The 14,784-nt window shown below is 42.4% G+C and overlaps 1 protein-coding gene across 4 annotated transcripts in view; it reads left to right on the forward strand.

The window, feature by feature from the left end:
- Positions 1-14,784, forward strand: part of DENND2B (DENN domain containing 2B) — a 155,680-nt gene that overhangs the window by 28,465 nt on the left and 112,431 nt on the right. Inside the window, exon 1 of one of the 4 annotated variants that reach the window (XM_060159728.1) lies at positions 3,511-3,539. The exons of 2 other annotated variants lie outside the window; for them this stretch is intronic. The gene's annotated coding sequence lies outside the window, so the exon portion shown is untranslated. Of the gene's footprint in view, positions 1-3,510; positions 3,540-12,686; positions 12,730-14,784 lie in introns of those variants that run through there. One more of the 4 variants, XM_060159727.1, reaches the window with a different exon arrangement.

The following is a 14,784-nucleotide window of genomic DNA, read 5'->3' on the forward strand; positions in this document are numbered from 1 at the left end:
GTGAGGATGCCTTCTACTTTACTGGGACTGTTAGAGCTAGATGACGTGGAGCTCTGGGATAGTTCCTTTCCTTTAGATAGCTAGGTACTCCAACTCATCCAGCTCCAAGAGAACAGGCATAAACATTTCCTATAGGCTCTATAGATGTGTTTGTTGTGAATGCCAGCATCGTCTGGGCGAAATAATGGTTTGATTTGGGGCTTGATAAGAGTTGTGAGCCCATGTCTGGCTATTTGGTACTTTCCCCCGTCTCACTTGTTCTTAAACCAACTTGTCCTAGGAAGATGGCCCAACTGATAGCTGTCACGTAATGCCCGATGTGTCCTCCCTGCCACTCCAGCCCTGGATACTCACAAACCCTCTGCCTTCTGTGTTTCTCAGGAGTCATAGCTCATAGTTCCCCTTCAGGTAGGTGTTTTTCAAATCCTACTCACATCTTCTTTAACCTTCTTCCTCCACTCTCTTTCTCTTCTACCTATTTTGCGTAGTTACCTCAAGAAATACTCTCCTTGTCCCCTTCCCTCTTTGATTGTGGAGTGAAAGCTAGCCCCAGTCATAGCTGATAAGCATGATACCAAGAATACTTTGGAAAGGAAAGCCACACATTTGGGAGTGAAATGAGATGATGTGAAGAATGAGTGCTGTCAGTCTTGTCCTTGTGAATACCTTTTGGAATCCTTAAAAATACCTATCTTTCAATTAATCTGTCCTTCTTCCAGGACCACAGTTTTGGGATATGTAAAAATTATTTAATTTTATTTCTCTTATGTTTTGTTTTATTGCAAGTATTTATTTACACAGGTGGTTTTTCTTGTATCTTTATATAAACAGTATTTTAGCCATGTTCAGTAATGAGCCTATTTGGGCATGCAGCTACCATATCTAATATTGTTTCTTTGGGAAAATTTCTTCAACTTGTAAAGATGACTGACTGACAAAGGAGTGTTCAGTGCAAAACCAGTCTTCATCCTCTGGCCCCTAAGGGTGATATTGCTGTGGAAGGAGCCAACTCCATTCCTGTCATATGGAGAGGAAGAAAAGTGCTTCCAAAGGAGGCCTGGTGCTCCGTCAGGAAAGCTGGGTCCTTCCTTTGGTCTGAGTCTCTGCGTGGCAGCTGGAGGTACTAGAGTGTGCCATGCCTGACTAAGCTCTTCTCTCTCCCTCTCCCTCTTTATTTTTATTTATTTATTTTTTTGCTATGTGTAACTTCAGGAAATACTTTAGCTTAAAGCCTGAAGACGTCCCCCTACTTTGAATATCATGATCCAATTATGACAGGACCACATTCTTGAAACAAGTTGTTTAGTGGAGTTAATTGAATTATCTGCTCCTATTCTTGAGTAGGAAATAATACATTCTTGTTGTGTTGCTGTGTCAGGTCTTAAATGGAAAGCTTCTAGTTTGAAGCTGTGTCTATTTCCAGTGGGATAAATCTGCTGCCAATTTATGAAAACTGATGATGTCCCTGTGCTCTGTGTGTAAACTGTAGCATCTCTTTGTGGAATGAAGAATTCAGGAAAATGGAACAATTTTTTGAATAAAATTCCAAGCTCTACTAGGTTCCAAGTGACTGAGAATTTCCTGTTAGAGTGGGAAAGTTTATCCATATGTTTTTGCCTGGGGATAGTATATGTCATGTAGTTCTAAAGAAGTAGGTCCGTAACTGATTACCTCTTCCTTTGTCTTTCTTTCTGTGGTGCCCAGAGATGGTTTGAGCTCATCTTTGGTCTCGTCTCTGCAAAAAGCAGCATGCATTTTGATCAAGGGACGGGAGTAAAACCTATGGCCACAGGGCAGGGTGAAACTAATGATTTGTATAAGGAGCAAACCTTTCACCTTTGTCTCACTGGTACCAGGCTGTAAGTAACTGAACTAACTAGCTCCAGACACTTATTTTGCAATCTTGAGGTGAGGATGGGCAAAATCCCAGAGGCTGGGAGGCAGACATGTGGCTACCAGAGAGATGACGTCAGCTGGTTTACTGGTGCTGTGGAGGAAGGGGGGATTCCAGGTGCTCAGCCTCCTTCCTGCACTTGGGGGTGTCTAAAGCCACCCCCAATCCTATTGGGAGACAAGGCCTTTGCTTGGGAAAAGCCTTCGTCTAATTCTTGCCTCCTGCTGTCCCCACAGGGACCTGAAGTTGGAAAGGGTCTTGTAACCTTGGCTGTGGGAACAAGGCTTTGAGGAGTGAACAGACGTGTGTGTCTCTGTGTGTCTGTGTGTATTTTGTTTTAATGCTGACAACTGATGAGGGTTTCCAAACTGGGGTTAGATATGAGAGGAGAAGGAGAAACGTTGTCTGGGTTTTTGGGAATCTGTATTAGGAATTGCCCTTTTCTTGGAAGGGAAAGCAGTTTATGATTTAACTCATTTTTCAATTAAAATTATTTGATTATTTTTGTTTGGTATGTTTAATGTGGCTGCTTAGTATACAACAGGAGGTGTTCCGAATCACCTCCTTTCTACGTTCTGCCCCTTCCCCTATGCTTATCCTAGAACAGAGCCTCACAAAGCCATAATATGTGACAAATTGGAGAAAGCACGTCTGCAAGGAAGATCTTCCTCTTTGCTCAGCCTTGCCTATGTATGGGTTTCTGGGAACTGTGGTGGGGCTCCTTGGGAAGCCTACAACTCACAGTAGGAATGGAAGAAGCTTTGTGTCCTCTGGAGCATGACAAAGAGAACAGAGCTGGGAGGCACTGGAGCCTATGAAGCCCATCTGCTGAGTAGCTTTGTGTTCCTGTCAGATGTTGGGTACCTGCTCTCGTTCCATCCTCCTCCCCCAAGATGTGGAAAAAAATGAAGCCCCTGCATGGAAAGCAGGTGGTAAAGCCACCAGCAAAAGCTTATACTAGGTGGTTCAGACATCCCCATCCCAGGCCTGCCTTGGGTACCTTTGGGGCCATCAATAGCTTCGGGTTTCTGTAAGACTCTTGCTCACGTTCAGCATAGCCACTGCTTACTGGAAGCCATCTGGGGCCAGCCCAGGCTTGTTCTGTCCAGGTGTACTCCCACCACGGTACTTTTCTCGTCTTTAGGGCTTTCAGATATGAGGACCTTCAAGGTCTCTGAGCTGCTGAAGTCTTTCTTCTGAGAGCCTAGTTCCTCCCCTTCTGGGCCCAGGAAGCTGTGGTAAGCTCTTGGTTTTCTTCTCTGCTGGGCACTTCTGGGAAGCCGTCTGCATTCCTTTCTGCCTAACTCTCTGCCTCTGGGGCTCTGTGGGGTGCGGTTGCTTCATGCCTCTGTGATGCAGAATGCGAGGGCAGTTCCATGGAGATCAGCCCCTGGAGATAACCAGGAGTTTGAATGTGGAGTTGCCCTTTCTTGCAGTCCTGGGACCAGGAGCTAGCTTTTCATGGGGTGCCGTGTGGTATGGATTCTCCTTAAAACTTTCTCTGACTTGCTTCCCTGTCTCCTTGCCACTCTGGAAGGAAGGGTCCGAGGAGGAAGATTAGTGCTCGGTTTCCTGTGATCTTTGGCTCTGGAGATGGGTGGGTGCAGCAGATGCCTTTTGTGAGGAAGGAGCTTAGAGGCGGCAGGTAAGAGCATGTGTCTTCTGGGTGTCTTTCCAGTCTGGTTACGTTGACGCTCTGGGTGGTGACAGCACATGTTAGCATCCCTTGGCAGGGATGGCCAGTCAGAGTCCCCACCTCCAGTTTGTTGGCTCCCTAAGGATGAGAAGCATTTTTGCAGTCCTCACTGGCATGGCCTGTAGAGGTGTCTATGTGCTGACAGGTTACAGAGCCTTCCCATGGATGTCCTGCCTCTTTGGCGCTTGAGAACAGATGGGGCTTAATTTGAAGCAGACCTCCCTCAAGGGCCCAAATCTGAAATGTATATTACAAAATCCCTGCTAGTTTTTGGCTCTTCCTCCTTCTGCATTTCTCTCTTGCCTTTACCTTCCCGTCACTGTCAGGGGTTGTAAGCAGCTGCTGCTATCATGCGGACTGATCAAGACTGATCAGGATTAAGAATGGAGCTAAATATAACTGCCTAAATATAACTAAATATTACAGAGCATACTGCTCTGATGTGCTGAGACTCATCCTTAGGGAAGAAGTTGATTTGAACCTGTGATAGAGGGTTCAAACAGAATAGGTGAAAGTTGGGAGGAAATGGTGGGAAGGTACTTCAGGAGTTGGGGGAGTATTGATTCCACCCCTTCCCTTCCCCACTCCCCGCACCCCCAACGTTTCCTGCGAAAGGTCAAGGGCAAAACATCTTGCTTTTCAGCCATCAAACAGTCAATAATACTAGCTGAATTTTTCAGCTTAACCAACATTGTGATTCAAATATTATATAAAGCTTTTTTAATCACCGAGGGAATTTATCATCTATTGGGAGAGACAAAATTTGTTAAACAAATAGAGAATATAGAGATCTTAACTGTGTTTGGTTACTAACTGTGAATGTGTTTATAGTTCAGAAATAAGGTTCTTAAAACTATAGGAAAACTTTCTTGGCGGAGGCAGGATCTTTTCTGATCTTTGAAGTTTGGATCGACTTTATATAATCAAAGGAGAGGTGTTCTGGTTGTGGAGAACAGCAGGGACATAGAAAGGGTGTGGCTTTCCAGGGTCCCTGCAACGACGATCTGCCTTGGTGCTCAGGGGATGGGAAGGGATGCAGCGAAAGTGGAATTTCGTGGGAAGCAGTCTTGTGGAAGAGAGTAGGCTAATTTTGGAGAGGACAGAGATTGGCAGTAAGGAGACCCACCAAAGAGTATGGGTCGTCCGCAACCGGAATAGAGAGGAAGGGGGTGAATCCTAGAGAATATTCGAAAGTAGAATAAGTAGGACCTGGACATGGGATATTAAGGGTAAAATTGAGGGGAAAGACGTAGGATGCCAACATTTCTGCCCTGTGAGAGTTGACCATTACGATATCTTATGTTTATGAAGTGCTTTTCAAAGCACTTTTTCATTCAGTACGTATCTCAGAGTTGTCTGGGCTCTTAGAGTTCATCTAATCTGGCTTCATTGTCCAGATGGGGAGATTAGAGCCAAGAAAGGAGAGGGTACTATTCCCAACTCGCACAACTATTTAGTGGTATAATGGGACCTCCAATCTTGGCCTTCTGTCTCCTAGGGGAAATTTAAGACGAGAAGCATGGAGGAAGGAGTCTGGGGTCAGAGAAAAGTCCTGTCTAGTTAGGTGACATTAGGTGATTACCAGTCTCTCTGAGCAAAATGAAGCTTATTCAAGAAGCTTCAGACTAAATCAGTGGTTCTGCTACTAGGAACTCTTTTTGATAACCACTATATAAGGAGGACGGACTCCTCGGGTCCTTCTAGTTCTGAGATTCTTAAGAGTGCATGAAAATAATGTATATGAAAAGTATTGAATTGGGTTTCCTCAGAGACTGTGGCTGGTTTCCAGGGTGGTGCCTTTTGAAGGGAATTTCAAGAGTAATTTGTTTCCACATGATTTTCATGTTATATGCTGACCCCAGAACCTAACTACCGAAGAGGACACACTCTGCTGTTAGTAGGCTGTGGCCGATATTTGAACTCAGTATTTGCAGAGTTATGGCTGTTTGTGTTATCCATGTCCTCTCCCCACCTCCTCTTAAAATACACACACACACACACACACACACACACACACACACACACGCATGCATGCACTTCTCTCCATTCCCCTTTTCCTCTTTCCTTCCTTTCCTTTTTTATTTTTTCTCCTTAACTGTTTTTCTAATTCCCCTTCCTCCATCTCTGTTCTCTCCACTCTTGTCTGTCTTGTCTAGATAACTTCCTGTGTTGGAGCAACTTCCTCTCTTGGTTAAACTCAGACATGACTACAGCATAGCACCTTGGAATATTCTGTTTTGTCTCTATTCCCTGCTGTGGTGGCTGGTGCTCAGCGATCAAGCCGGAACCTGGGAGTCATTCTGGACCCTCCTTCACCTCCACAGTCAATTACCCTTCAAGTTCTTGCTTTCTATTCAAAGAGCTCTTGATCTCCCTCCTTGTGTTCATTCTCACCGCCCCATACAGCAGGAGACAGAGCAGAGAGAGATCACGGTTGAAGAAAGAAAAATAGAGTTGGGGTCACCTTCACTGTCCTCAAAATCATTTTGCAAACCTCCACAGCCCAATTTAGTCTCCTCTTTGCCTCTCACAGCTCTCACAGCTGTCTCTGGGTCTCTGACCCTTCGTGATTGGCTGGTGGCTATGTTTCTGCGGGCTGTGTTTGGAGAAATCCTGAGTCTGAAGAGGAACACTAATTTAATAAGCAGTGGTTACTCTCTTGGAAGCACATAGACACAGTCATGCCTCATTTTCTTGGTGGATTTTTCCTGAGTAAACTTCCCCTCCTCAGCTCCTGTGGGCCTTTTCCTTGGAAGAGGAGTGTCCCTGCATCACTGACTGCAGATGTTATCTGCGTCGATGATGAGTGGCTGCAGTCTTTCATCACCTTGAGGACTCTTAACGTGGTTGACTTCCTTTGCTTGCTTGGGTATGAGGAGAGCCAGTGTCTCCCAGTTATAGCTTCTGGAGTCCCACGGCTTGTGAGAAAGAAGTCTTCTGCTGGCAACTGCTGTGCTGGGGACAGTAGTCCTTGACCTTTTGTGTGGTTTTTTGTTTGTTTTACTCTGCCCTCTTCCTAATAATGCTGTCATTAGCAGCGTCAGCTAACCCGTTACATGGGCTATAGACAATCATGTTCACCCAGGTAAGGAATATAGGCTTTCTGAATTTTTTTCTTTCCTTCAAAGGCTAAGTGCTACTCAGATATGTTCTTTGACATCCCAGGGAGTAATGCTCAGGAATTCCCCCAGATATGCTATTCTCAGACTTCCAAACAAGCTTCCTCCTGTTTCTGTCCTTCAGGATCTTAAATTGCACTCTTCTCTCCCTCCACGTTCCTCTGTTTTTCCTCTCATCATCTCACCTGTTCTCTGAGTTGATCTCTAAGTGAATGAATGTTTATAAGCACCTCTTTTTATACAAAAGGCAGACTAGCTCTATTTTACATAAAAATGGGATACACCTAGTGTATGTATTGTTAAGGAAGGAGCTAATCATTGCATAAATTAGAAACTTCTAGGTTCCTATCCTTGGGGGAAAAGAGAGAGAAGGGTTTAAAAAATGGCATCTTCTACCATAGGACATTGAAGTTTATTTAGTAGGACACTCATCTGTAGACCAGGGCCACCATCCATGTCCCTAGGATAAGAACCGAATTTTGAGGGGCCGCTGCTCTTCTCTCCTCCTGATTCTTCTTAAGTCCTTAGAAGCACTGTAGTTTCTCATTACGGGAGATGCGCTGGTATGTATACGTCCCAGCAATGCCTGATGGAGCTGAACTGCTGCATTCCTACTGTCTAATGTTTCAGTTACAACAGTCAAAGCCGAGTCCTTGCTCACAAGAGCTATCAGATGACAGCTTAGTATAGAAGGTTAAAGATCCACAAGAATTCACTCTGATGGTTAAAAACATCACTTTGTAATTCTGATCATGATGAACCATGGTTTGGGGAGATGACGGGTAAGAATTGTTTGCATTCCTGAGCTTCTCAGCGTCCTCACTAGAACTTGGATGGTCAGAGCCCCAAATGAGAGGCTCTCATGTAAGTAGTGGAAGGCACAAAGGGCAGATCAGGCAGGGCTCAGCTGTCTCTTCTTTCTGTGAGCTTTCTTTATCGCATCTAGCCACTAGTTCCCAGAGATGACTCCATGGGGAGTAAGTCATGGGGTAGTTTTTTATCTTCCTGTTCTGTAGGGGGTCTTAAGAGCTTCATGAACCAGAGATGTTATCTTATTTCTCAATTTAAGGGACTCCACAGACTTGATTTTCTTTTTCTCTTCAGCATACTTGCCTGGGATATTATTAGGGCTTCTGTTACCCTTGGGTCTGCAAATATAGTGTGTGTCCCCTGGATACACTATTGTTCTAACCAGAATGGAGCAAAGTAAGACATGGACCTCATTTGATCTGGACTCTGTATGTCGGTCAGTAAACTCAAAATCACAGGGACTCATCAGTTGACTCATATTGAACCATTCCTCAAGTGTCTTTCACTTATACCATTCTTTTTTTTTTATTCAAACAGAAAGTCACAAAAATTTACTTCTACCATTTTCGTCCTGTTGTCATGCAGTTTTTTTTAATAAACTTAAGTGTAAAATGATATCTTTTGTCCTTTTAAAATTTAATCTTGTTATACTTAACCTATGGTTCTAAGTTTTTGGAGGCCCTTTTTTTGGAATTATCTCTAATATGTTAATTTTCCCTCCCAATTAATTTGTTATGTGCATTTTTGATAAGCGTGCCTTACCCGAGTCATTGATAAAAAAGGGTGACCAGGCTAGGATTAGAACAGATGGGAATGTCCAGACTTCTAGGAGTTCCAGAGTACTCCTTCGTAGTTGATACTGATCCATTTTGCTCTTCCATTTGGACCCAGCTGTCCTGAGTTACCAGATGGTGCTACTGCCAGTGCCTTCCTGTTTTATCCATAAGATCAAGAGAGATTTTTCTGAAGTGCAGATAAATTGTGTCCTGGAATTCTTTGATATATGTGTGTGCATATGTTTATTTATGTGACACATAATATATATCATATGTAAATATATATTATGTAAATATGTGTGCATATTATTTTTAAACCCCCAGACTATTATTTATAGACCACTTACTATCTATTGCTGAGTGTGTTACATATATTATCTCCTTTATTCTCTACTATAATTCCATGTTAACTGTATTAAATAAAAGTAATGACTTTTTTAGCATGACTTTATTTAATCTCCAGTGATCAGTGCTTCCTTCTTTATGTCCTTGCTACTTTTTGTGTTTCATATACTCTGTTCTGGAGTTTTGCCTATGATATTGCCTATTTAATAAATACTTATTGAGCATTTGCTGTGTGTAAAGAAAACACTGCATTATAGCCTGTTGGAAGTTCAAAGATGAATAAGAAATGGTCCTTTTGCTCAGAAGAGCTTATATGTGATTTAAAGTATGAAGGCATAAACAATGGCTTAGTGGGGGGGGGGGAAGGGAAATCAAGAAAACACACTAAAAGAGAGTCCTGAGTGTGAATGGAACGCTGAAACTAGCCCACCTACAAAGTTCTAAATGGAAATCTTTAGGAGACAGGTTCTAACATGTTACAACCTGTTTACAAAAATGGAAGGTATCCATTTGACTGATGGTTTTAAATCCTATCCCACACTTTGTTGGAGTGTCTGCTTGAGTTTGAGGGTGAGAAGAGGCAGACCTGAAAAAATGGTCCACTTTTGCAATCTTTCATTTTAAAAATATTATTAAAATATAGAGTATATGTTTTTTATATGTACAGTTTAAATGTGAGTATTCATGTATCTACCACCCAGCTTAATACAGAAAACATTACCATTAGCTTTGAAATCTCCTATGTACCCTTGCCAATAATTGCATTAATTTCAGAAAATAAATATATGTTAAATTGTAGAAGTAAAACAGTAACCGTGTGGCATATGTAGAACTTAGTAAGAAGGAAAAAATTGCTAATGTGGTTATTGTTTTGGTATAATTTCCTTTTTCGCTTGTGTGTGTTTGCTACATTTTAATGTAGTTATAACTTTGTTATGCAAAATTAGCATTGTCTGATACTGTTAAAGTCTTCACAGTCACTTTTTAAATAAATAATACATGTATGTATTGCAAATTCAAAAGGTACAAAAAGATGTACGGTGAAAAGCAAATCTTCCTCCTGCGTTCTTTCTCTTTTCTTTCCCTAGAGCCAATCACTGTTACCAGTTTGTGGATTGTAGTCATTTCTTTTAATGGCTGCACAATTGTCCATCTAGTGCAGTGTTTCTCAGACTGCAGGTCATCATTAGTGGGATGGGGAATCAATCTAGTGGGGCTCTACAAGCTTTGTTTGTTTCCTTAATGAAATAGATTAGGGTATAAAATGGCAGAGAGCATCACACATAGTAAAGATAAGTATTGTTTGCAGAAACTTTTTGGTTCAGTTTTGTATACATACACACGTGCACACACGCTCTCTCATACATGCACATTCTGTATTACTATATAAAATTTATTTTTTAGTATGGGTAGTGGTCAAAAACACTTGACATTTACCAATTTAGTAATGACTCACATGGAGTTTGTTTCTAATTTTCATTATTATAAATAATGCTGGGAACATGCATTTTTTTCCCTCATACTTGGGCATTTTATTCTTAGGACAGCTTCTCAGAAATGAGGCCACTGAGTCACAGGATATGAGCATTTTAATTGATCTAGCCAAGATGCTTTCCAAAAGCTATATCCCATTTACTATTTAATAAATGCCATCTGTACTTGGTTCAGGATAGGTTATCTTTATTTCAATACAGACATTTTTTCTATGCATTATATATGTGGCATATATATATATATTTAACAAAATGGGATAATTACTTTTTCTCCAAGTAATATGAACTGAACACTGCCCATTTTACTAAATATTCTTCTACAGCTGTTCTTCTTATTCTGGGGAAGCTTTCCTTGGAGGTAGGGTTTGAAGGGTGGCCACTCTTGCTTCTCAAACTTGAGTCATTCTCACCCATGTTTATGATATGTACCATATATACTTTTATTTATTTATCTTTAAATTAGCTTTTACAAGACTTTTTATTTTTAAATAATTTTAGACTTGCAGAAAGTCTGCAAAGACAGTACAAAGTCCCCTAATCTAACATAACTATGGTATACTTATCAACTAAGAAATTAACGTTGGTATAATGTGAACTATAGCCTTAATTGTATTTCATTAGTCTTTCCCATTAAGGTCCTTTTTCTGTTCCAGGGTGGAATCCAGGATCCCACATTACATTTAGGTGTTGTGTCTTAGTCTCCTCCAGTCTATGGCAATTCTTCCGTCTGTCCTTACCTTTTATGACCTTGAGACTTTTGAGGAGTACTGGGAAGGTATTTTATACAATGTCCCTCAAGTTGGTTTGTTTGATGTTTTCTCATAATTAGATTAAGGTTATGGATTTTTGGGAAGAACACCACAGAAGTGCAGTGCCCTTCTCATTGCTTCATGTCAGGGGTACATGATGTCAGTGTATCTTATTACTAATAATGTTAACTTTGATCACTTGGTGAAGGTAATGTCTGCCAAGTTTCTCCACTGACAAGTTTCCTGTTTCTTCCTTTGTAATTAATATATATTCTGAGAGAGATACTTTGAGGTTGTGTAAGTATCCCATTTCTCTTTAAATGTTTACCCACTAATTTTAGCAAAACAAAACTAAACGCAAACAAAAAACATATATACCTTCTTTAGCATTGGTCTACTCAATGACTTCAGTGAAAATGGAGTTAATAGCTGGTTATCTTTTTAAAAAAATACACATTAAGATAAATACAAGAGCATTAAAATTTTTTTAAATGTTCTTATACCACTTGTAATCATCTTGTATATAGGTACCACACCTTGAAAACCTTGGACCACCCTGAGGTGCTAAGCACCAAATGGTTTAGGTTCTGTGGTGATATTGTTGATCCCTTATTTGTTAGATCGATTAGTTGGTTGGTTTCTTTAGTTCATATGTTAAAAATTTATTAATTGTACTCGGTACAGAACCCTAAACTAGGCTTCAGAGTTAAGACATAGGCTAGTAGGAGAAATGAGCTGGGTAAGCCTTGGTGCACTAAAATATGAAAATATGAGCTAAATATCACTAAAATATGAACACGGCAGATGCAGGAGTAGTAGACCGTCCCAGGGAGTACAGGGGGTGGAGGTAGAGAATCCAGTCCAACCTGGGAAAATAAGGGGAGACAGTATGGAGGAGGTGATATGGCTGGACCCACATTTCCCACAGCTTTGCCCAGATCTTATTCTAAGGGATACTCCTTTCTGAGGCTCAAGGTGTTTTCATGGAAGCTGTTTGAGTGCACATTCCTCTTATTCCTCCATCTCCTTTTCCTTCACTTTGTACCCTACCTGAAGCTTTAGTCATGACGGGTAAGATCTTGGTTGAGCTTGGAGTTCTGAGCCAAGTAAACATGAGAAGCCCATTCTGGAAGGGTAAATGGGGCCTCTAGAGGGGGTCTGGGATACTGCCTCCTTGGTCCAGTTGTTCCTGGCCCCAAGACTGTGTTTATGTGGCCCAGTGTTAAAATGCTTGGACTTAACAAGGGGCAGTGGTCAGGGGCCTGTGGATTTGAGAGAGTCCAGAAATTAGCCCATATATACACTCTGTGACGGATACTCTGAGGGACTGGATCAAGGCACTGAGTACCTTGTGTCCTGGGGTTCTGAACTTTGAGCCTCATATTGAGGGTTGTGAGCCGAGTGGAGGTGGACTGGGGCCGGAAGGCTGGCGCACAGAAGGAGAGTGTGCTCAACCCAGCATGAAGATGTCCAGTAGCCGCTTCACCACAGGGCAGTGGGATCTAGGATAATTATAGGCTGAGCCCACACTTTCTGAGTTCAGAGCCTCAGGGTCGGAGGGGAGTAGGTGGGAAAAGGGTTGGAGGCAGGCGGGATTAGGTCAGGAATAAGGACCTGGAAGAATTTCCTACCATAAAATGCCAGGACTTGAGCAAAGAATCGGTATTTCTCTGTTTTCCCAGGAAGGCTGTGAAGCAAAGTATGTGTAGCAGTGGCCAGCGCACTGGAGGTCCTGCCAGCTGTGGCTCCGAGGCAGAGGAGGGCTGGAATTGCCATCTGGAGGAACGCGTTTGTTTTGTTGATGCAAAGGCCCTGGTAGAGCCCATGAAGAGACTGCTTGATTGGCAGTAAGCAGATTGTCTTCCAAGAGAACTTCGTTAGATATTGCCAGTGCTTCTGCTTTGTAAAGGCTGCTTTGTCTCAGACTGATGGCTAGGAGTGAGTCCCTGGCAGAGCTGTAGTCTTCTTCCAGGCACTTCCCAGGCCATTTCCTAATTTCCCCACCCTGTGTTTGGTGCCTTTCTTCTCTTAGGCCAGCTGCTTTTAGGCAGGGAGTCTGAATCTCCCATCTTTTCCTCTAGGAAAGGTTGCCTTATGTGGTGATGGTCTTCTTCTATCTGATCCCGAGCAGATGACTCCAGAGCCCCATGGGGTTCTGCTGAAAGGATTAGATGGAGGCTCTGTAGCTCCTGAAACAAGATGCCTTTCTGCTGCTTTGGATTCATTCAGAAAGCAAGGGGACTAGGTGACTAGGATAGAACCACAGATCTGGGTGACTGCCAAAGAACAATGCAGTAGAACATTGAAGCTAGAAGGGACCATTGGAGAACAGCTAGTTCCAACAGCCCAATACCCCTCTCATAATATGCAGGAAAAAGCGGAGGCCCTGTGGGGGACAGGGACTTGCTCAGGATCTCACCGCCCTGTAACCAGGACCTGGACTCCAGTCTGATGACTCTTTTCTCTACTCCTGAATTTGTAGTTTTTCCCTTCTTAACCACATTGCCACTCAGAGGTAGAAAAGGAAAATTGTAAAGTCCTAAAGAGCTCTTGTGTAAACCTGCCTACTCACATGGCAACCAGAGCCCAGTGTAGGAAAATGGGCAGGACACATGGGTAGAACTGGGTGTCTTCAGTGGACATGCTGCTGGACCCCAGTCTGGTGGGCACTGGGAGCTAGGCTCTCTAGAGGCATCTGAAGTTATACTGCATCTCTTAGGCATTCTAGGATCCAGCCAGTAATATTGAGATAACAGCTTTCTTTTCTTGAATTCCAATGATCCCAAAGTAAGGAGTGACTTTAAAAGATTTATTCTGCTCCTGTGTTTTCAGATTTGGCATTTCAGTTTTTAAAGAAAAGTTTTTTAAAGAAAAGACTATAATTTCTTCTAGTGATCAAATCTAGAACCTAATGATCATATACACACATATATATTAAAAAATATATATATATATAAAATTTTTTTTCTTCTCTTGAATCTGAGTGGATAGACTATGTAAGGCTATCCACTCAAATTCCCTCATCTAATGGAGGGGGCAGCTGTTTCTGTGGGTTTTTTTTTTAAAGAGTCTTTTTAAGTGTTTCATTTATTGAACACATTAATTGGTTGCCCACTCTGAATGAAATATGCAAGTAGATAGACTTCAAGGGGCTCACAACTGTGGGGGAGAGGGAGTGCAAGTAGCAGTGATAAAATGATATAAATACCGTGATAAAGGCATCCTAAACTGCTGTGGGCTTGCAGAGTAGACAAACAGATCCTGCCAGGAGATCAAGAAATATTTCACAGAGGAGGTGATGACTGAGTTGGGCCTTGAAGGCCATTTGGTTTTGCTAGTTAGGGAAGGGGAGGCACTCAGAAAAAGGTAACAGTGTGGGCAGCTGGGGAGGGAGAGGAGAAATGCAGTTTTCAGAGCACCAGCTGGTGTGTGATGGTTGTGCCTGTAATGGAGTGGTGGTCGTGGGGGAGTGTGGCAGGAGAGGAAGCCGGAAGGGATTTCAGATTTTGGTGGCCATGTCTGTCACGGGAGGGGTTTGGGCTTAGGCACACTGCTGTTGCTCTTATTTAGGCCTTCATTATTTTTCCCCCAGACAGTAGTTTTCAGTTTCTTTTCAGTAATGGAAAAACATTTTTTCAAACAATATTTACACCCATCTCCAAATTATAAAACATAAGATGACTTTTTAAAGTAAAAGTGTATTTTCTGTAAGCACAGTGACCTGCACAGTGGAGGTGAGAGAAAACATTTTTGTCCTTGAATGGAGCTGACCCAGGAGAGCCTTCCCATCTGTGGGCGTTGAGCCATTCCTGCATCCCACTTGGTTTGGCAGTGATACTTGTGCTGGAGTGCCTGTGAGTGGGCACTCTGGGACTGGGAAAGGCTGTAAAACCCTGGAGCGC

Source organism: Lagenorhynchus albirostris, chromosome 9, assembly GCF_949774975.1.
Source record: "Lagenorhynchus albirostris chromosome 9, mLagAlb1.1, whole genome shotgun sequence".
Lineage (NCBI taxonomy): Eukaryota > Metazoa > Chordata > Mammalia > Artiodactyla > Delphinidae > Lagenorhynchus > Lagenorhynchus albirostris.